General features: G+C 43.5%; 1 protein-coding gene and 1 pseudogene across 2 annotated transcripts in view; both read left to right on the forward strand.

The window, feature by feature from the left end:
- Window positions 1–21,001, forward strand: part of NIM1K (NIM1 serine/threonine protein kinase) — an 86,218-nt gene that overhangs the window by 12,357 nt on the left and 52,860 nt on the right. The gene's annotated exons all lie outside the window — the stretch shown is intronic.
- LOC117065079 lies at window positions 2,574–4,312 on the forward strand (annotated as a pseudogene). Its single transcript, XR_004429812.1, has one exon. The product of XR_004429812.1 is annotated as a spermine synthase-like (transcript).

A 21,001-nucleotide genomic window follows, 5' to 3' on the forward strand; every position in this document is an offset into this window, starting at 1 on the left:
GATCTTGACGCTGCATTCCAGCCTGGGCAAGAAGAGCGAAACTCCATCTCAAAAAAAAAAAAAAAAGTGGTGTAATTTGTGTATTTGCTATCACTGATAGTTCCAATGGCTTTTTTTTTTTTTTTTTTTTTTTGAGACGGAGTCTTACTCTGTGGCCCAGGCTAGAGTGTGGTGGCTTGATCTCAGCTCACTGTAACCTCCACCTCCCGGGGGATTCAAGAGATTCTCCTGCCTCAGCCTCCCGAGTAGGATTACAGGCACATGCCACCATGCCTGGCTAATTTTTGTATTTTTAGTAGAGACAGGGTTTCACCATATTGGCCAGGCTGGTCTCGAACTCCTGACCTCAAGTGATTCACCCGCCTTCGCCCCCCAAAGTGCTGGGATTACAGGCGTGAACCACCACGCCCAGCCTGATAGTTCCAATGGTTAATTCGAAAACAAGGCACAGGCCAGGTGCAGTGACTCACACCTGTAATCCCAGTGCTTTGGGAGGCTGAGGCGGGTGGATCACCTGAGGTCAGGAGTCCAAGACCAGCCTGGCCAACTTGGTGAAATCCCATCTCTATTAAAAAATACAAAAAATTAGGTGGGCGTGGTGGTGGGTCCCTGTAATCCCAGCGACTTGGGAGGCTGAGGAACAAGAATCGCTTGAACCCAGGAGGCGGAGGTTGCAGTGAGCAGAGATGGTGCCACTGCCGTCCAACCTGGGTAACAGAAAGAGAGTCTATCTCAAAAAGAAAAAAAAAGGTCACAGCTGGGTGTGGTGGCTCACACCTGCAATCCCAGCACTTTGGGAGGTCAAGGCGGGTGGATTGCTTAAGCCCAGGAGTTTAAGATCAACGTAAGCAACATGGCAAAATCAAATATACAGAATTTAGCCGGGTGAGGTGCTGCTCGCCTGTAGTTCCAGCTACTTGGGAGACTGAGGTGGGAGGATCTCTGGAGCCTGGGAGGTCGAGGCTTCAGTGAGCTGTGATTGCACCACTGAACTCCAGCCTAAGTGACAGAGGGAGACCCTGTCTCAAACAAACACAAACAAAAAAACAAAAACAAGGCACGTCAAAGAATCTTCCTTTCTAATTCTCCTGCCTGCTCTTGCTACTATCACTGACTTTTGCCATCCCAGGCTGATGCTGAACTTCATGGCAGTGGCCTGTTTCATAGTGTTAGGTTCCACTACACACCACAGGGAGGCAGCAAGTGGAATTGGGTGAAACTGGACCCCAGACTGGCCTTGTCACTCACTGCTCTCTGAGTTTTGACAAATGTCTCATCCTCTTTAGTAATCTCATCAAGGTAGTGAGAATTTTAGTATCTATCTTATAGAGTTTGTTGTAATGGTTAAATTAGTCACATAAGCATGTGCAGCACAATGTCTGGTGTATAGTAAGTGCTTAATAAAAGTAGCTTTTAGTATACTTTCCCTGTTACATTGAATAAAATGCTAGTAACACTACTCTAACACCAACTAAAAGAATGGCTACTTCCAGCTGGGTATGGTGGCTCATGCTTATAATCTCAGTACTTTGTGAGGCCAAGGTAGGGGGGACCACTGGAGCCCAGGAGTCAAACCAGCCTGGGCAACATAGCGAGACTCTATTTCTACAAAAAATAAAAGTTAAAAAAAATGGCTACTTTCAAATGTCCTTCAAAAGGTGCTATTGCTTTGTGGTTTACAGTATATCACCTCTCATAAATTACGTTTTACTTCTTGTTTGCTTGTTTTTGTTTTGTTTTGTATTGTTTTGTTTTTTTTTTTGAGACAGAGTCTTGCTGTGTCGCCCAGGCTGGAGTGCAGTCGTGCGATCTTGGTTCACTGCAAGGTCCACCTCCTGGGTTCACGCCATTCTCCTGCCTCAGCCTCCCGAGTAGCTGGGACTACAGGTGCCCACCACCACGCCTGGCTAATTTTTTGTATTTTTAGTAGAGACAGGGTTTCACTGTGTTAGCCAGGATGGGTCGCGATCTCCTGACCTCGTGATCCGCCCGCCTTGGCTTCCCAAAGTGCTGAGGTTACAGGCATAAGCCTTTGCACCCGGCCTGCTTGTTGTTTACTACTAATATTTATTTGGTGCCTACCATATCCTAGCACTACATACTAGGGAATATTGAAGATATGAAGATAAATAAGCAGCAGAAGGTCAGTCTTAGAAAGGCTAAACGTAATGAGAATATAAATTTATACTCTGTCAGTTCGAAGTGTGAGCAGAGTTCAGTGGAAATACTGAGATGGAGAAATTAACTCTGGGTAAGTAGAGAAAAGAAAATACCACCAGGCGGGGTGGCTCTATGCCTGTAGTCCCAGTATTTTGGGAGGCCCAGGAGTTCAAGACCAGCCTGTGCAACATATTGAGACTTTGTCTCTACTAAAATTTTAAAAAAAATTAACCGGGAAGGGTGGCGTGTTCCTGTAGTCCCAGCTACTTGGGAAACTAAGGGAGAAGGATTGCTTGAGCCCAGGGGTCAAGGCTGTAGTGAGCCATGATTGTGCCGCTGCACTCCAGCACGGGTGACAGAGTGAGACCCTGTCTCAAAAAAAAAAAAAATTGGTTGGGGGAGAAGAAAGAAAATCCAAGAAAGTAAATTAGGAGAGTCTTGAAGGCTGAATAAGAAAAGAGCAAGTGCTAGTCCTGGCCTCCCTGGGTGCAGCGCACTCCCTGCCTGCTGCAGCCTGACTGGGCCCCCCAGTCTCCCGAGGCCACTCCCCCAGGCCTCACTAAGGCAGCAGCACAGCACGCTTGACTTCATGCTTGGCGCCAAAGCTGATGGTGAGACCATTCTAAAAAGCCTCCAGTCCATTTTCCAGAGTCGGGGGATGGCGGAGTCGGTGCACACCTGGAGGGACCATGGCTATTTAGCAACCCGCACAAACAAGAACGGCAGCTTTGCCAATTTGAGAATTTCCCTACATGGATTGTGTTGCTGGACCTTCAGAGTTACGTAAGATGGTGACGCACAAGGCAAAGAAGAGATCGACAGTATTTTGAACAAAGTAGAAGAAAGAATGAAAGAATTGAGTCAGGACAGTACTGGGCGGATAAAACGATTACCACCCATAGTTGGAGGAGGAGCCATCAACAGATACTGGCCCATTGCCGATGGGCGCCTGGTTGAATACGACGTAGATTGACGTGGTGTATGATGAAGATTCATCTTATCAAAATATAAAAATTCTACACTCGAAGCAGTTTGCAAATATTCTCATCCTGAGTGGGGATGTTAATTTACCAGAGAGTGATTTGTTGTATACCTGGGCCATCATGGCAGTGGCAAAGAAGATTACACTGGCAAAGATGTACTCATTCTGGGAGACAAACATGGGGGCATATTGTGCGAAACAGTCAAACTAAAACCAAAGATGGTCACTATGGTAGAGCTTGACCAAATGGTGATCAATGGATGTAAGAAGTATATGTGAAAAACGTGTGGCGATGTCTTAGACAATCTTAAAGGAGGCTGCTATGAGGTTCTAATAGAAGACTGTATTCCGGTACTGAAGAAGTACGCCAAAGAAGGGAGATAATCTTATTATGTGATTAATGATTTGACAGCTGTTCCAATCTCTATGTCTCCAGAAGAAGATTCCACATGGGAGTTTCTCAGACTGATTCTTGACCTCTCAATGAAAGTATTGAAACAGGATGGGAAGTACTTTACACAGGGGAAGCGTGTCAATCTGACAGAAGCGCTGTCACTCTATGAAGAACAGCTGGGGTGCCTGTATTGTCCTGTGGAATTCTCAAAGGAGATCGTCCGTGTCCCTTCGTACTTGGAATTGTGGGTATTTTACACTCGTTGGAAGAAAGCTAAACCTTGAAGATGAATAGCCCCTAAATCACATGTGCTGCAAATGGCCTTCCTGACCTCCATATGTTGTACATGACATCAAAATGAGTCAGGTAATTGATTGTGAATTCCTCAAAGTTTTCCTTTTTTTAATTATTATTTTTAATTTAAAAAAGCAAATGGGAAATCTGTATTTTGATGAGCTTAGGGTGTTATTTTTTTGAAAGTCAGCTGAAGGATGGTTAGACAGCACAGCGAAGACTGCTAAATGCACTGACCCCTCCTGGAATGTGATTTTTGTTCCTTTTTATTTCTCTGTGGGCTTTTGTTTTTGTTTTTGTTTTGGTAGATCTTCAGTTTAGATGTTTGGAGGAATGAACATCATTGTTTTGTGCTGAAGGAAAGATCTTGATGGTGTTTCTTTCCCCAAAAGTTGACTTAGATATTAAAATTTGGTGCTTTCAAGAGAAAGTTAAAAAAATGAATAAGAATTGCTTCAATTAAAATTACAAAAAAGAAAAAAGAAAGTGTGGTTGGGTGCAGTGGCTCACGCCTGTAATCGCAGCACTTTGGGAGGCCGAGGCAGGCAGATCACAAGGTCAAGAGTTCGAGACCAGCCTGAGCAATATAGTGAAACCCCGTCTCTATTAAAAATACAAAAATTAGGCGAGCATGGTGGCAGGCACCTGTAGTCCCAGCTACTCGGGTGGCTGAGGCAGGAGAATCGCTTGAACTGGGAAGTGGAGGTTGCAGTGGACTGAGATCACGCCACTGCATTCCAGCCTGGGTGACAGAGTGAGACTCTGTCCCCCCCACCAAAAAAAAAAGAAAAGAAAAAGAAAAAAGAAAAGAGCAAATGTATTCCAGTTAGGGAAAACTGGGTATGTAAAGCCACATAGGCATGAAAGGATATGTTATGACGGGGGAGATAAAACTTAAGGAATAAATGTTATAGTTGAAGCAGCTCTCAGAACTTTCCTTCAAGGCTGGATATTTAACAGCAAGTCTTTGATCTTTGGGGGAAAGGGAATAGAGATGATTGGAATCCTGGGTAAACACTGACCTTTTAGTATCCTAGATGTGAGATTGAATTCACTGCTAATTAGTGTTGGTTTTGGCTCCCCTAGGGAAGAGTAAACATAAAGAAGGCAAGGAGCAGGAACTGGGGCAAAGGCAAGTGTGTGGGTGTGTACATTTCCAGAACTACTTGGAGAAATTGAGAAGTGCAAAGAAGGTCTTGAAAATAGAACAGGAATTATGTCTCATGCTTTAAAATAAAGTAAATTCTGCTGGAAGTGACTAACACATCATACCCTAAAAATAAAAACAGAGGGAAAATGAAGCCTCTTTTACTGTTGATGTGATCATTTTAACCTCGGCAGCCTTCCAAGGGAAAACCATAATCAGGTTGTTTTTATTGTTTGCGGGCTGGAGCAAATGCTGGTTTGTAAACATTGTAATGAGTCCAACTCAATAGCCTTAGGAATGTCTACCTGCATTTGAGGTATGCTTCACTGGGAGCCCTAAGAGTGTTGTGCAAAAGTAATGGGGCAACTCATCAAACCCACAATGTTTCAGAAATTTTCCAGCTAGAGAGGTGCTCTGGTTTAGGGGCACATTGAACAAACCTGCCTTTGTTTCAGGAGAAAATACTGGAAAGGGTTTTGCTTTTTTTGTTTGCTTGCTTTTAATTTTTTGTCCTTTCTTTTTCTTCGTAGAACAGTTGTTTGTGGTGATTTTTTTGTTTGTGGTGATTTTTTTTCCAACCAAAAAAGGATGTTTATGAGAGAATTATCTATTTCTGTATCTTCTGGTATCCACGCTACCTTTATTTATTTGTTTTAATTTTATTTTATTTCTCTTGTTTTTTGAGACAGAGTCTTGCTCTGTTGCCCAGGCTGGAGTGCAGTGGCATGATGTCAGCTCACTGTAACCTCTGTCTCCCGGGTCCAAGTGATCCTCCCACCACAGCCTCCAGAGTAGCTGGAATTATAAGTGCCACCACGCCCATCGAATTTTTGTATTTTTAGTAGAGATGGGGTTTCACCATGTTAGCCAGGCTGGTCTCGAACTCTTGACATCAAGTGATCTATCCGCCTGGGCCTCCCAAAGTGCTGGGATTATAGGCATGAGTCACCACACCCAGCCTCATGCTACCTTTAAAAACATCTGAACAATTCAAGTCAGTTCAGCTAGTGGTTACAGACTCTTCCCTGGTGCCCAGAATTTGAAATGAGTAAGATCAAGGACCTGTCCCACAGAAACGCACATTACATATGGTGGGGAGGACAAGTATGTACACAGTAACTGAAACACCAGACAGGATTTGAAGACGTTGGAAATACTAGAGGAAGAGCTGAATTCTGCTTAGGGTATTAGAAAGAGAAGAGACCAGGAGGGGAGGAGAAGAGAAGAGAGGAGAGGGGAGGAGAGGAGAGGGGGAAAATTTAAGCTGAATTTGAATAATAGGTAGAATTTCAACCATTAGATGGTTGTGATAAGAAAAGGAATAAAATTAATCTCTTGTAAAGCAAGAATTTAAAACAAATTTTGTGCGCAGTAACAAATAAAACCAGTTTTTATTTATTTATTTATCCATTCCATAAACATGTGTTGAGTATCTATGAGGTGCCAGGCACTGTTTAGAGATAAAGATGCATAAAACATCTTCCCTGCCCTCAGGTGAAGAGAGATGTGAACATAAAAACTTATGCTACAGAGAGTCAATTATCGACAGAGGGGTGCACAAAATACTCTGGGGGCACCACGGACTGGAGGGAGTCAGAGACTTCACAGAGGAACAGAGACTTGGAGGTTCAGTGGGGAATGGGATGAGGAAAACATTATATGCAGGGGGAATGTCATGTATTGTCATGTACAGAGACACAGAAGCATGAAACTGCATGGGATTGTAGGGGAGCCAAGAGGAAAGTTCCCTTCACCCTCTGCAGGTTCACTGAAAAGTCACTGACATGAAGCAGATTAATAGGAGAAAAGGCATGCAAATTTGTTTAACATGTATACACAGAGGCTTCAGAATTAAGACCCAAACTCCCAGTGAGGTATAGAAGCTTATCTGCCATCACATCTTGATGTTACAGAAAGAGTGGGGACTTGGATCTGGGTGTGGTGGCTCACACCTGTAATCCCAGTACTTTGGGAGGCAAGGCTGGCGGATCACTTGAGGTCAGGAGTTCAAGACCAGCCTGGCTAACATGGTGAAATCCCCATCGCTACAAAAAACACAAAAATTAGCAGGGCATGATGGCAGATGCCTGTAATCCTAGCTACTCAGGAGGCTGAGGCAGGAGAATCACTTGAACCCAGGAGGCAAAGGTTTCAGTGAGCCAAGATTGCGCTGCTGTACTCTGGACTGGGTGATAGAGTGAGAACCTTTCTCAAAAAAAAAAAAAAAAAAGGAAAAGAAAAGAAAGAAGAAAGAAAGACTTGGATCATGGCAAAAGAGATTACGGGGGGGGGGGGAAAAGGAATTATGTTAAGGGGCAATGAACCGATACGGAACAGAGATTAACTTGTAAATAGGTCTCTTTGACAGTGGAAGGTTCTGGTCTGCTCAGTTGTGGTTACATTCTTACTCTTGTAGTGGGGGAAGAAAAAACAGTTGTTCTCCTTGGTGGGTCTGGATCTTAGGCAGATAGGAACTTCAGCTTTCTCAAAGAAGTTGTCTGTCTAAGATCCACACCCACCAAGGTCTTTGGGAACGACCGTGGGGACTAGGGGGAATGTCAGTGAGACCTTGCAGTTTCTTCAGTTCAGCATGTCAATATTCCAATATTTTGGAATATTGTCTGTTAAGCCCCAACAGGATGTTTGTGAGACCTCAAGTACTTGGAGACATCTCAAATATAGGGCATATGGGGTGGGGGGGCAGGTGGGAACAGGGGAGATGAGAAATGAAGCTAGAAATAAAGCCAAGAACTAGATCTTGAAGAGCTTTCTAGACCATGCAATGGAAATCTAATTTTATCCTATAGGCATTTTAATGAAGGATTTTAAGCAGGGCAGTACTATAGTAAAATCTACATTCTGGAATAATCACACAAGTGGTTTCCTGGAGAATAAAATTGAGCTGGACAAGATGGCAAGTAGGGAAGCCTGCTAGAAGATTCTTTCAGCCACCTAGGCACAGGATGGGATTAAGACCGTTAGAGTCCATCACCCTTCATCAAACCACACATGCAACTCAAAATTCAAGCAAAGCTAACCATATAAGACTAACAAAAACAAAATTCGGATTTTTCTTAGGATGATTACCTAGATGCATTGAGAAGTATATATATTGAATATAAAAGTATTTTAAGACTTATTTCCCCCTCTCTTGGATGCGTCTCATCTGCTGGTGCCTTAAAGCATGTGCATCTCTACCTACTGTGGGATCCCAGGATGGAAATGTAAAAGGATTGGGGTGGTGTGGAAGTGGGAGGATCAAAAGGATTGGGTGAGGGGAGCATAGAGGCCAGGGATGGCACCTAGGTTTCCTGCTTGGCCAACAGATAGCACATCATTTCTGGGTTTCTGTTCCTTATCCTTCCCAACACATGGCAGAGGCCTCCTCCCAGACAGGAACGGTCCCAACCTGTTCCTGTTGCAAAGGCCCTCTATCCTTTGAGCTTAGTCTAGGCTCCAACAGGGATTTTTAAATACCCTCCGTGAGGACCAAAAATAAATCCCTCCACAGTCTTCAAAATGCTCAGGACCAGGTGGTTTCAGCACCATTGTCATGAGGCTCCAGAAGCAACCCTGGGGCTCAGGAGAGGAGGGCTCAGCAGGACTTCCTCATTCCTTCCTCCCATTGCTAGTCCTCCTCCTTTTAGTGGCTCCTGTGTACAAAGATAACTCAGTCCCCTTAGTCACTCTGGGACTGTGACTCAGTGACAAAAGGAGAGGATGCAGCCTGATAGACACCAAGTCTACATGTCTGGGAACAAGGCCCCAGGCAGCAACTAGATATATCACTGGGATTGCTCCTGAATGTTCTAGAGCACCAAATACTCTACTGGGAAGCATATTCTCACCATGCACTTGGGTCCAGTGTTCATTGCACTGTTTCCTTTCAAGAGCCTCAAAGCCCTAACTTCAAGAGCAAACAAAAGCAAATTTAGAATGTGTACCAGATATATTCTCAATTATAGCTTCAGCTTCCCCTCTGTGTTCGCCCAGGCGCAGAGTATGGGCTCCCATATGTGCCATTTACTGTTTTTCATCAATATTTAAGCATCCACCTTTGCCAGAGGGTGTCCTCAGGCAACGGGTAACTATGCCACCATTTCAACCACTTATTTGGTGCCTGATATCATTTTTTCTAAGTCATCCTATTTCTGAATTCAAAACTTTGAAAAAAATCTCCATTTTTTTTCTTTCTTTCCTTCTTCCTCTTTTCTTTCTTTCTTTCTCTCTCTCTCTCTCTCTCTCCCCCCCTTCCTTTCTTTCTTCTTTCTCTTTCTTTTCTTTTTGAGATGGAGTCTCATTCATTGTCACCCAGGCTGGAGCACAGTTGGCTTACTGCAACCTCCACCTACCTCCCAGGTTCAAGTGATTCTCGTGCCTCAGCCTCCCAAGTAGCTGGGATTACCGGCATGCATCACCACATCTGGCTAATTTTTTTTTTTTTTTTTTTTGAGATGGAATCTCACTGTGTCACCCAGGCTGGAGTGCAGTGGCACATTCTTTGCTCACTGTAATCTCCGCTTCCCAGTTCAAGTGATTCTCCTGCCTCAGCCTCCTGAGTAGCTGAGATTACAGGTGCCTGCCACCACGCCTGGCTTATTTTTGTATTTTTTAAGTAGAGACTGGGTTGGCCAGGCTGGTCTTGAACCCCTGACCTCAGGTGAGTCGCCCACCTCGGCCTCCCAAAGTGCTGGGATTACAGGTGTGAGCCACTGCCCCAGCCAATTTTTTATTTTTAGAAGAGATGGGTTTCACCTTGTTGGCCAAGCTGGTCTCAAACTCCTGATCTCAAGTGATCTGCCTGCCTCAGCCTCCTAAAGTGCTGAGATTACAGGCAGGAGCCACCATGCCTAGCTCGCTCACTCTTTCTTACTTTCTCTCTTTCTCTCTCTCTCTCTCCCCCCCTTCCTTTCTTTCTTCTTTCTCTTTCTTTTCTTTTTGAGATGGAGTCTCATTCATTGTCACCCAGGCTGGAGCACAGTTGGCTTACTGCAACCTCCACCTACCTCCCAGGTTCAAGTGATTCTCGTGCCTCAGCCTCCCAAGTAGCTGGGATTACCGGCATGCATCACCACATCTGGCTAATTTTTTTTTTTTTTTTTGAGATGGAATCTCACTGTGTCACCCAGGCTGGAGTGCAGTGGCACATTCTTTGCTCACTGTAATCTCCGCTTCCCAGGTTCAAGTGATTCTCCTGCCTCAGCCTCCTGAGTAGCTGAGATTACAGGTGCCTGCCACCACGCCTGGCTTATTTTTGTATTTTTTAAGTAGAGACTGGGTTGGCCAGGCTGGTCTTGAACCCCTGACCTCAGGTGAGTCGCCCACCTCGGCCTCCCAAAGTGCTGGGATTACAGGTGTGAGCCACTGCCCCAGCCAATTTTTTATTTTTAGAAGAGATGGGTTTCACCTTGTTGGCCAAGCTGGTCTCAAACTCCTGATCTCAAGTGATCTGCCTGCCTCAGCCTCCTAAAGTGCTGAGATTACAGGCAGGAGCCACCATGCCTAGCTCGCTCACTCTTTCTTACTTTCTCTCTTTCTCTCTCTCTCTCTCCTTCCTTCTTTTCTTTTCTTTCTTTTTTTTTTTTTTTTTTTTTGTTGTCTTACCTTTTTACCCAGGCTGGTCTTGAACACCTGGCCGTAAGCAATCCTCCCACCTTGGCCTCTCAAAGTGCTGGCATTACAGGCATGAGCCACCACACCCAGCCAAAAATATCTCAGTTTTGGAATGCTGGACTCGACCATCCCAGGCAGCTGAGCCAGTTTACTGTATCAGGGAGGATTCACTCACTTTTACATACATGGTTATCAGAGACAGGCCACATTCCCAGATCACAGTAGAGGTATATGCATATTTTTAGCCCTTAAACCAAGAAAATCTCTGTTGTAATTATAAGTAGGCAAAACACTATCATCATCAACAATAAAAACACACCCAGAAGTATACATTGTAAACTTTGAAAAAAATTTGAATTCTCCACTTCTACCCCAATTTCATTTCCCTCCTTCCTGGCAACAACTGGGCCTTCATTTGTGCAGAACTTTTCTTGAACTTTGTGAATATCTTTCCTTATCTATGAATAGACGTCCAATTACATGAATAGTGACTGTCATGAAGCTCTCAGAAATGTGCCTATTTTGTGGACTTCATGGTTATTTAACTTACACCCTCCTTATCTTCACACTTATAAATAATTCTTTTTTTTTTTTTTTTTGAGACGGAGTCTCGCTCTGTCGCCCAAACTGGAGTGCAGTGGCCGGATCACAGCTCACTGCAAGCTCCGCCTTTTGGGTTCACGCCATTCTCCTGCCTCAGCCTCCCGAGTATAGGCGCCCGCCACCTCGCCTGGCTAGTTTTTTGTTTTTTTTTTTTTTTTTTCAGTAGAGACGGGGGTTTCACCGTGTTTGCCAGGATAGTCTCGATCTCCTGACCTTGTGATCCGCCCGTCTCGGCCTCCCAAAGTGCTGGGATTACAGGCTTGAGCCACCGCGCCCGGCCTAAATAATTCTTAAATTTCAAGCTAAAGTTATACAGAGGTGGGGGTAGCTGTGAACTGAGAATCAGAAACCTTCTCCATGCATACTTCTGAATATTTTTATGTTTAGGCTGTGATCTTTTTGTGGTTTTCTGCATTTAAATAATGTCCAGTCTCTAGAGCTCAAGCTTTGCTCACGAGCTGCCCTGTGATTTGACAGGTCTTCATTATCTGCTTTCACTTACCTCCTTGGGGAAATGTTTTCAGCCAGAAATACTGGGTCAATTAGCAAGTACTATGGAACAGTGTGTAATTCTCAGAACTGGCTCCCAAAGCCCTCTGGCTCCCTGGTGAGCAACACTTAAATGCCTCTCCAACATTGTGTAATCACTTCTTCAATCAGCCGCACATCAGTTCCCGCTCTGGGGAGGGAAATGTGCCTAATTTCATTTGCCTTTCTCTTCATCAGTCATGAAGGATGAAGGTCTTCTGTGCAGATGCCTCCTGAGCCCATCAGTTCTTGGAGTAGTAAAGGCTCAGCCAGCAAAAGGCCCATCCATTTTTCTTTTTTCAAGATGGAATCTGGCTCTGTTGCCGAGGCTGGAGTGTAGTGGCGCAATCTCAGCTCACTGCAACCCCTGCCTCCGGGGCTCCAGTGATTCTCCTACCTCATCCTCCTGAGTAGCAGAGATTACAGGCGTGAGCCACCATGTCCAGCTAATTTTTGTATGTTTAGTAGAGACGGTGTTTTGCCATGTTGGCCTGGCTAGTCCCTAATCCCTGACCTCAAGTGATCTGCCCACTTGGTCCTCCCAAAGTGCTGGGATTACAGGCATAAGCCACCATGCCTGGCCCCATCTTTTCCTTTTAACAAGCAGTTTACTTTGCTTTCCCAAGCCAAGTAGACCTGCATGAGCTTTGACTTCACAATTCTTGTTCTTCAATGGATTTACGTTATTACTTACTATGCTCCCTTCAGATGTAGGGCCAGTTCGGATTTGACATATTTTCTCTTCATGTAAAGTTCAGAATGACTGCAGATACCTACATAATTTATGGTTTTCCTGGCTCCCCAGGAATTATATCACTGGAGAGGCAGGCACTCCCCAGAGGCTTTTCTGTTTCCCATCATGATGAATATTTATTTGATTTGAAAAAACCTACTCATTCTTTTGATCTTGGTGTACATATAGGTATATACCAATAAGAAATGTAAATACCTTTTATTGTCATTTTATTTCCTGAGTAGCATTTTAAAATGTAGTATTGTTTTGTATGGACTAAATAAGGCTTTTTCTGAAGACCCCAGACATGGTTTTCTGTGAAGTGAGTGAGGAAATAGAAACTGGTGAGTCCGACTCTGTGTTTGCTCAGGGCTGGTACTCAGTGAGCCCCCTATGAATTTTGAACAGTCATTCATGATAATCGAGGAAAGAAAAGCTGTATTAGGAGAGAAATCAGATGCGATGAGCATGAACAGAAAAGGGCTGCCTTTTTTCTCTGAGATGCAGGATGTGGGCTTAAATGTTAATCTCTTGAGATGAGTGCATTTCATATCTTTTGACAGTGCAATAAAGAAAGGCATCAGAGATTGGGTAAAAAGATAAAGAAATATTGGCACTTAATGTATGAAGGCTTTTTGGAAGAGGTGAGCAAGAAGTATTTTAGTTACTGCGGAGAAGTCATGGAACCTTTTTGTCCTTTGTCTCCTAATTCATAAAGCAAGGAGGTAGGAGGAGAGAAGCACTGAAGTGTCTTCAATTTCTTGCCTTCCCCGATTGTATAAGTCTTTATATTTTGGACAGTTTAAGCAAGACCAGTAGGCAGGATCTAAATAAAAGTATGAAAATGGAGATAGCTGTTGAGAATGTAAGCTGGCTGGAAAATGTGGGCAGAGATGGGAATGACAGAAAGAGAACATAAATGGTCTGGAATCAGAAAGTTATATTTAATCTGAAAATGTGGTCAAGGTAGGAAAAGGATTTTGGGGGCAGCTGGCTGGATGGTTTGCATGAAGTGAATATTTTCTAGTGTGACATTTTAATTCCTTTGGTTATTTTAACAGCTTTATTGAGATATAATTCAGATATCATGCAATTCACTCATTTAAAGTATACAACTCAATGGTTTTGCATATTCAGAGAGTTGTGCATACACCACCACAGTAAATTTTGGAACATTTTCATTACCCTAAAAAGAAACCCTGCTTTGCTTAGCCACCTTTACCAATCTCTCCCCTCATACTCCAGTCAACCATGAATCTACTTTGTCTGTATAGATTTGCCTCTTCAGAACATTTTATGTAAATGAAATCCTACAATGTGGTCCTTTGTGACTGGTTTCTTTCACTTAATGTAATGTTTTCAAGAGTCATTTATGTTGTAGCATGTATCAGTACTTCATTTCTGTTTATTACTGAATAGTATTCCATTGTATGGATATATTACATGTATTTATCCATTCATCAGTTGATGAATATTGGATTGTTTCTACTTTTTGGCTACTATAAGTAAAGCTGCTATGAGCACTCATGTACAAGTTTTTGTGTGGACATGCAAAAAAAAAAAAAAGTCCTGCACCATATTACATTCCAACCAGCAGCATATTAGGGTTTCAGTTTCTCTACACCCTTGCCAACACTTGTTATTAATTATCTTTTTTATTCTAGCCATTCTAGCAGGTATGAAGTAGTATCTGACTGTGGTTTTGCATTACCTGATGGATAATGATGCTGAACATCCTTTAATGTGCTTATTGGTCATTTGTATATTTTCTTTGGAGAAATATCTATTCAGATCTTCTGTCTTTTTTTTTTTTTTTTTTGAGATGGAGTTTTGCTCTGTCGCCCAGGCTGGAGTGCAGTGGCACTATCTTGGCTCACTGCAAGCTCCACCCGAGTTCAAGAAATTCTCCTGCCTCAGTCTCCCAAGTACCTGGGATTACAGTTGTGCGCCACCACACCTGGCTAATTTTTGTATTTTTAGTGGATACAGCATTTCACCATTTTGGCCAGGCTGGTCTCAAACTCCTGACCTCAGGTGATCCACCCACCTCAGCCTCCCAAAGTGCTGGGATTACAGGCATGAGCCACCGTTCCCAGGCCTCTATTTCTTTTTTGAGACTGAGTCTTGCTCTATCGCCCAGGCTGGAGTGCAGTGGCCCGATCTGAGCTCACTGCAACCTCTGGCTCCTGGGTTCAAGTGATTCTCCTGCCTCAGCCTCCTGAGTAGCTGGGATCATAGGCACCCACTGCCATGCCTGGCTAATTTTTGTATTTTTAGTAGAGATAGGGTTTCACCATGTTGGCCAAACTGGTCCTGAACTTCTGACCTCAAGTGATCTGCCTGCCTTGGCCTCCCAAAGTGCCGGGATTACAGGCGTGAGCCACTGTGCCCAGCCTCCTCTATTTTTAATTGGGTTATATATTAGTATGTTTTGCATTGCTATAAAGGAATACCTGAGACTGAATAATTTATAAAGACACCTATTTGGCTCACAATTCTGCCAGCTGTACAAGAAGCATGGTACCATCATCTGCTTAGCTTTTGGTGAGGCCTCAGGAAGTTTGCATTCATGGTGGAAGGCAAGAGGAGCCAGTGTGGCACATGGCGAGAGAGGGAGCGAAAGAGAGAGGAGGAGGTGCCATGCTCTTTAAAACAACCAGCAATCCGTGAACTAATAGAGCAAACTCACTCACTAACACGGGACAACATGAAGCAATTCATGAGGGATCCTTCCCCAGGACCCAAATATTTCCCATTAGGCCCCACCTCCTTCAAAATTGAGGATCAAATTTTTCTTCTTCTCTTTTTTTTTTTTTCATGACAGAGTCTCATTCTGTCTCCCAGGCCCCAGTGCAGTGGTGCAGTCACATTCACTGCAGTCTCAATTTCTCAACTCAAGAGATCCTGCCACCTCAGTGCCTCCACTCCACCCCCTATGAGCTGAGACTATAGGAATGATATGATTTGGCTGTGTCCTCACCCAAATCTCATCTTGAATTGTAGTTTCCATAATCCCCATGTGTCATGGGAGAGGCCAGGTGGAGATAATTGAATCATGGGTGCAGTTTCCCCCATCCGTTCTTATGATAGTGAGTGAGTTCTCATGAGATCTGATGGTTTTATAAGGGACTTTTCCTGCTTTTGCTCAGCACTTCTTCCTTGCTGCTATCATGTGAAGGAGGACATGTTCGCTTCCCCTTCTGTCATGATTGTAAGTTTCCTGAGGCCTCCCCAGCCCTGCGGAACCATGAGTTATTAAACCTCTTTCCTTTATAAATTACCCAGTCTCAGGTATGTCTTTATTAGCAGCATGAGAACGGACTAATACAAGGCATGAACCACCAGACTGTCTAATTCTAACAATTTTATTTGTACAGACAGTGTCTCACTATGATGCACAGGCTGGTCTAAAACTCCTGGGCTCAAGTGATCCTCCCACCTCAGCCTCCCAAAGTGCTGGGATTGCAGGTGTGAGCCACCATACCTGGCCCGGGGATCAAATTTCAACATGAGATTTGGAGGGGACAAATATCCAAATGATAACAGGTGATATTAAAACAATTATTGAGTTGTGTTACTTACAGATTCCATATACAGATACGAGTCCCTTATTAGACACACAATTTGCAAAAATGTTTCCTGTTCTGTGAATTATCTTTACACTTTCTTGATTGTGTCTTTTTTTTTTTTTCTTTTTTTTTTTTGAGATGGAGTCTGTCTCCGTTGCCCAGGCTGGAGTGCAATGGCGTGGTCTTGGCTCACTGCAACCTCCGCCGCCTGGGTTCAAGCGATTCTCCTGCCTCAGCCGCCCGAGTAGCTGGGACTACAGGTTCATGCCACCACACCTGGGTAGTTTTTGTATTTTTAATAGAGATGGGGTTTCACTATGTTGGCCAGGCTGATCTTGAACTCCTGACCTCGTGATCTGCTTGCTTTGGCCTCCCAAAGTGTTGGGATTACAGGCGTGAGCCAACGTGCCCAGCCAATTGTGTCTTTTGACACATACGATTTTTAAATTTTGATAATGCTCAGTTTATGTATTTTTTCTTTTATTGCTTATATTTTTGGTTTCATATCTAAGAAATAATTGCCTAATCCAAGGCTGTGAAGATTTATGCCTATGTTTTCATCTAAGCATTTTATATTTTTAGCTCTTACATTTAGGTCTTTGATGCATCTTGAATTAAATTTTGTTTATGGTCTAAGGTAAAGGTCTAAATTTACTCTTTTGCATGTGGATATCTCTTTTTTTTTTTTTTGAGATGGAGTCTCGCCCAGGCTGTAGTGTGGTGGCACCATCTTGGCTCACTGCAACCTTCACCTCCCAGGTTCAAACGATTCTCCTGCCTTAGCATCCCGAGTAGCTGAGATTACAGGCGCTCACCACCATGCCTGGCTAATTTTTGTATATTTAGTAGAGAGAGCGTTTCATTGACCAGGCTGATCTCGAACTCCTGACCTCAGGTGATCCGCCTGCCTCAGCCTCCCAAAGTGCTGGGATTACAGGCGTGAGCTACCGTGCCTGGTCCACGGTGGCTCTCTTTAATTATTTTGTAGTTATATATTTTTATTTTCTTAACATTTGCTCTAAGGCATACAATATACATTTTAACTTAATCAAAACCTAGTTTAGATTTATACCAACTTCATTTCAATGGGATCCAGAAACTTTATTCCTTTGTAGCTCCATTTCCTCCTTTCCTTTGTTACGCTGTTATTGTTATATGTATTACATCTGTATATGTTAAAAATATGACACATAGTTATAATGATTACTTTATATAACGTTAAGTGCTTTGAAGAAGCTGAGAGAAGAAGGTAGTAAGCATAGGGGGGATCATGAGAGAAGAAGGTAGTAAGCATAGGGCGATCATAAGCCCCGAGAGTGCAGAGATGCCCTCTGCTTTGCCCTCATGATATCCCCTCTCCTGGAGCAGTGTCTGCCACATATTGGTGCTCACTTGATACACAAATGAATGAATGATGATTTCCATATAGACATTAGTAAATGGACTCCCAGCGAGTCCCACTAAGGTGTGGAGATAAATAAGGAAGAGATTAAGAGAATACTGTTAAGTGAATTGTGGTGCTGTTGGGGCAGAGAGAAAAGAGTGTCTTTCTGATTTGTCAAAAGAAAAGCCTTAGGCCTGGTGCTGTGGCTCATGCCTGTACTCCCAGCACTTTTGGAGGCCAAGGTGGGCCGATCACTTAACGTCAGGAGTTTGAGACTGGCTTGGCCAACATGGTGAAACCTGAGCTGGGTGTGGTAGTGCATACCTGTAATTCCAACTACTCCTGAGGCTGAGGCATGAGAATTGCTTGAACCTGGGAGGCAGAGGTTGCGGTAAGTCAAGATCGTGCACTCTAGCCTGGGTGACAAGTGACACTGTCTCAAAAAAAAAAAAAAAAAAAAAAAAAAAAAAAAAAAAAAAAAAAAAAAAAAGAAAAGAAAAGAAAAGCCTTAGAGCCTTAGACAAATTAAAGAGTTTCATTGAACAAAGACCAGTTCTCCAGTTGGGCTGCCCCTGAATCAGAACAGGTTCAGAGAGGCTCCAGGGCAGCTGTGTGGTCAAAGAAGATTTATGAACAGAAAAAGGAAAGTAATGCACAGAAAATGTAAGTGAGGCACAGAAATAGCTGGATTGGTTATAGCTCAGTGTTTGCCCTATTTGAACACAGTTTGAACAGTTGGCTGCCTTTGATTGGTTGAAACTTGATGATTGGCACAAGGGTAGGTTAATCTGTTTATGCATTTAGTTAGGTTACAGTTCACTATTACAGAGAAACCATTAGGCTGAACTTGAAATATTTAACCTGGCAGCTTTAGGCTAATCTTAACAGACTCAAGTAGCTCCTTGAGGACAGGAACTATGTCTTATGCATTTTATGACCAGCACAGTGCTTGGCATATAGTAGATGCTCAGTAAATGTTGAATAAACGGATGAAGCATTCTGTGGCTAGTGTAGATCTTGGAGGATGAGGCAAGAGAGTTTCAGTCCCTTTGCTTCCCATATGGACAGACACTACCTCTGGCTCATCTCAGTGTCTATTATGGCTCTACACTGGTGCTGTTTCTGGGGTCCTGAGGCCATCTATTTGGTTTGTGAAAAAGTTCTTCTGGCCTTGCCTTATGTCCTACATTCCCCAGGGGACTGTCAGCTCCCTTTGTGAATTCTGAGCAGGATGTCCAATCACTGAAGGTTGAGAAATACAATCTTATGGTTTAGCACAGAGCAGAGGGAAGACAGGATGAATTCATAATAATCAAATTGGTGGGTTGCTGAGTGGGCAGTGAGAAGAGAAAGAAGAAAACTATTAGTGATAGACTAAGGCAACTGAGAGAAAACCTGTGGTATTCCACATTTATTTACTCATTCATTCACCCCTGAAACATTTATCAAAAGCCTACTTTGGGCCAGGTGTGGTGGCTCACACCTGTAATTTTAGCACTTTGGGAGGCCACAGTGGGAAGACTGCTTGAGCCCAAGAGTCAAAGTCAATACTGGGCAACATAGGCGGACCCCCATCTCTACAAAAAATGAAGAAAAAAAATTAGCCAAGCATGGTGGTGAATGCCTTTAGTCCCAGCTACTTGGGAGGCTGAGACCAAAGGATCACTTTAGCCCAGGAGTTCGAGGCTGCAGTGAACTGTGATCTTGTTACTGCACTCCAATGTGGGCGACAGAGTGACCCTGTCACTTAAAAAAAAAAGAAAAAAGAAAGCCTGCTTTGTACCAGGCTAGAGACAGCATATAGCAAAGTGTTCAGCTTACCTTTAAATCCTGGACTTTAAAAAAATGTTAGGTTGTGCTGGGCACAGTGGCTCACGCCTGTAATCCCAGAACTTTGGGAGGCCAAGGTGGGCAGATCACGAGGTCAGGAATTCGAGACCAGCCTGACCAACATGGTGAAACCCCATCTCTACTAAAAATACAAAAATTAGCCTGACGTGGTGGTACATGCCTGTAATTCTAGCTACTCGGGAGGCTGAGGCAGGAGAATTGCTTGAGCTTGGGAGGTGGAGGTTGCAGTGAACCGAGATCATGCTGCTGGATTCCAGCCTTGGCAACAGAGCGAGAATCCATCTGAAAAAAAAAAAAAAGTTAGGTTGTTATAAAGGCATTCAGGAAATAACTATATAGCACACAGTGGTGCTTAAGAATCCTGAGGTTGGGGCCTCCCTGCCTGGGCTTAAATCCCAGCTGGGTAGAGTTACCTGATAGCATCTCCCTGTGCTGACTAAAGCTCCCTGTTCTGAAACCTGATATATTAGCACCTACCTTCTAAAATTCTTGTAAGGATTAAATAGTTAATACACATACAGTATCTAGAATAATGCCTACCACATAAAATGTATATATAAGAGCTAGGTATTTTGACATAATAATTATTATTAAAGGCCAGAGTAATTCATTGAGATTATTCTCTAAATTTCAATAACATTTTGGATACCTCATTTTCCATATTGCCTTGCTACCTAGACATTTTCATAGTAACAGCCATGTATGTATGTATCTATCACACAGCTTGAGCTATTAAGAACCAACAACTCTCTTCTTATGTTACTTTCCTTTTGTTAAATGATTACCATGGCAAAGAGCTGTTTTCTGCCTTTGAAAAATCAGCTTCACTCCAGAGGTTACCAAAACATAGAAGAAAATCTGATAGGTGGGAAACCTTTGAGCCCCTAGGTGGATAATTCAGAGGTCAGGAAAGCAGCTGCTTTTGTTTCAAATTAGGTTGATATAAATGAATTCCTGCCTGAGATTTCAATGCTTTGGCAGATCAATGGATCAATGGACTTAGGAATCAAAGGCATCATAGGTGATGTTCTTTTTTTTTTTTTTTTTTGAGACGGAGTCTCGCTCTGTCGCCCAGGCTGGAGTGCAGTGGTCGGATCTCAGTTCACTGCACGCTCCGCCTCCCGGGTTTACGCCATTCTCCTGCCTCAGCCTCCCGAGTAGCTGGGACTACAGGCGCCCACCACCTCGCCCGGCTAGTTTTTTGTATTTTTTAGTAGAGACGGGGTTTCACCGTGTTAGCCAGGATAGTCTTGATCTTCTGACCTCGTGATCCGCCCGTCTCGGCCTCCCAAAGTGCTGGGATTACAGGCTTGAGCCACCGCGCCCGGCCATAGGTGATGTTCTAATGTAAATGTATGAGCCTTTTAAAACACTAATTAAAGACTGTCCCTAGTTGGCTTTATTGTGCAAAAATAGTAGCATCATGAAAGATTCTTTTTGAGGCTTAAAAAAAAAATCCATTGATTAGAAAGATGCAGTAGAAAGGTTGAATATATTACTTTATTTTCATCACTGAATACAAGAACCTATGCACTGTCCCCTCGCCCCTAACACCCCCAATCAAAGTGTCCCATAATCCACCTGCACTGCTTGGACCCCTGAAGTACAATCCATTTGTACAATTAAGATTTGGTAGGCTGAGGCAGGAGAATCGCTTGAACCCGGGAGGCGGAGGTGGCAGTGAGCTGAAATTGTGCCATTGCACTCCAGCCTGGGAAACAAGAGCAAAAAACTCATCTCAAA

Source organism: Trachypithecus francoisi, unplaced genomic scaffold, assembly GCF_009764315.1.
Source record: "Trachypithecus francoisi isolate TF-2019V2 unplaced genomic scaffold, Tfra_2.0 Lachesis_group2, whole genome shotgun sequence".
Classification (NCBI taxonomy): Eukaryota; Metazoa; Chordata; class Mammalia; order Primates; family Cercopithecidae; genus Trachypithecus; species Trachypithecus francoisi.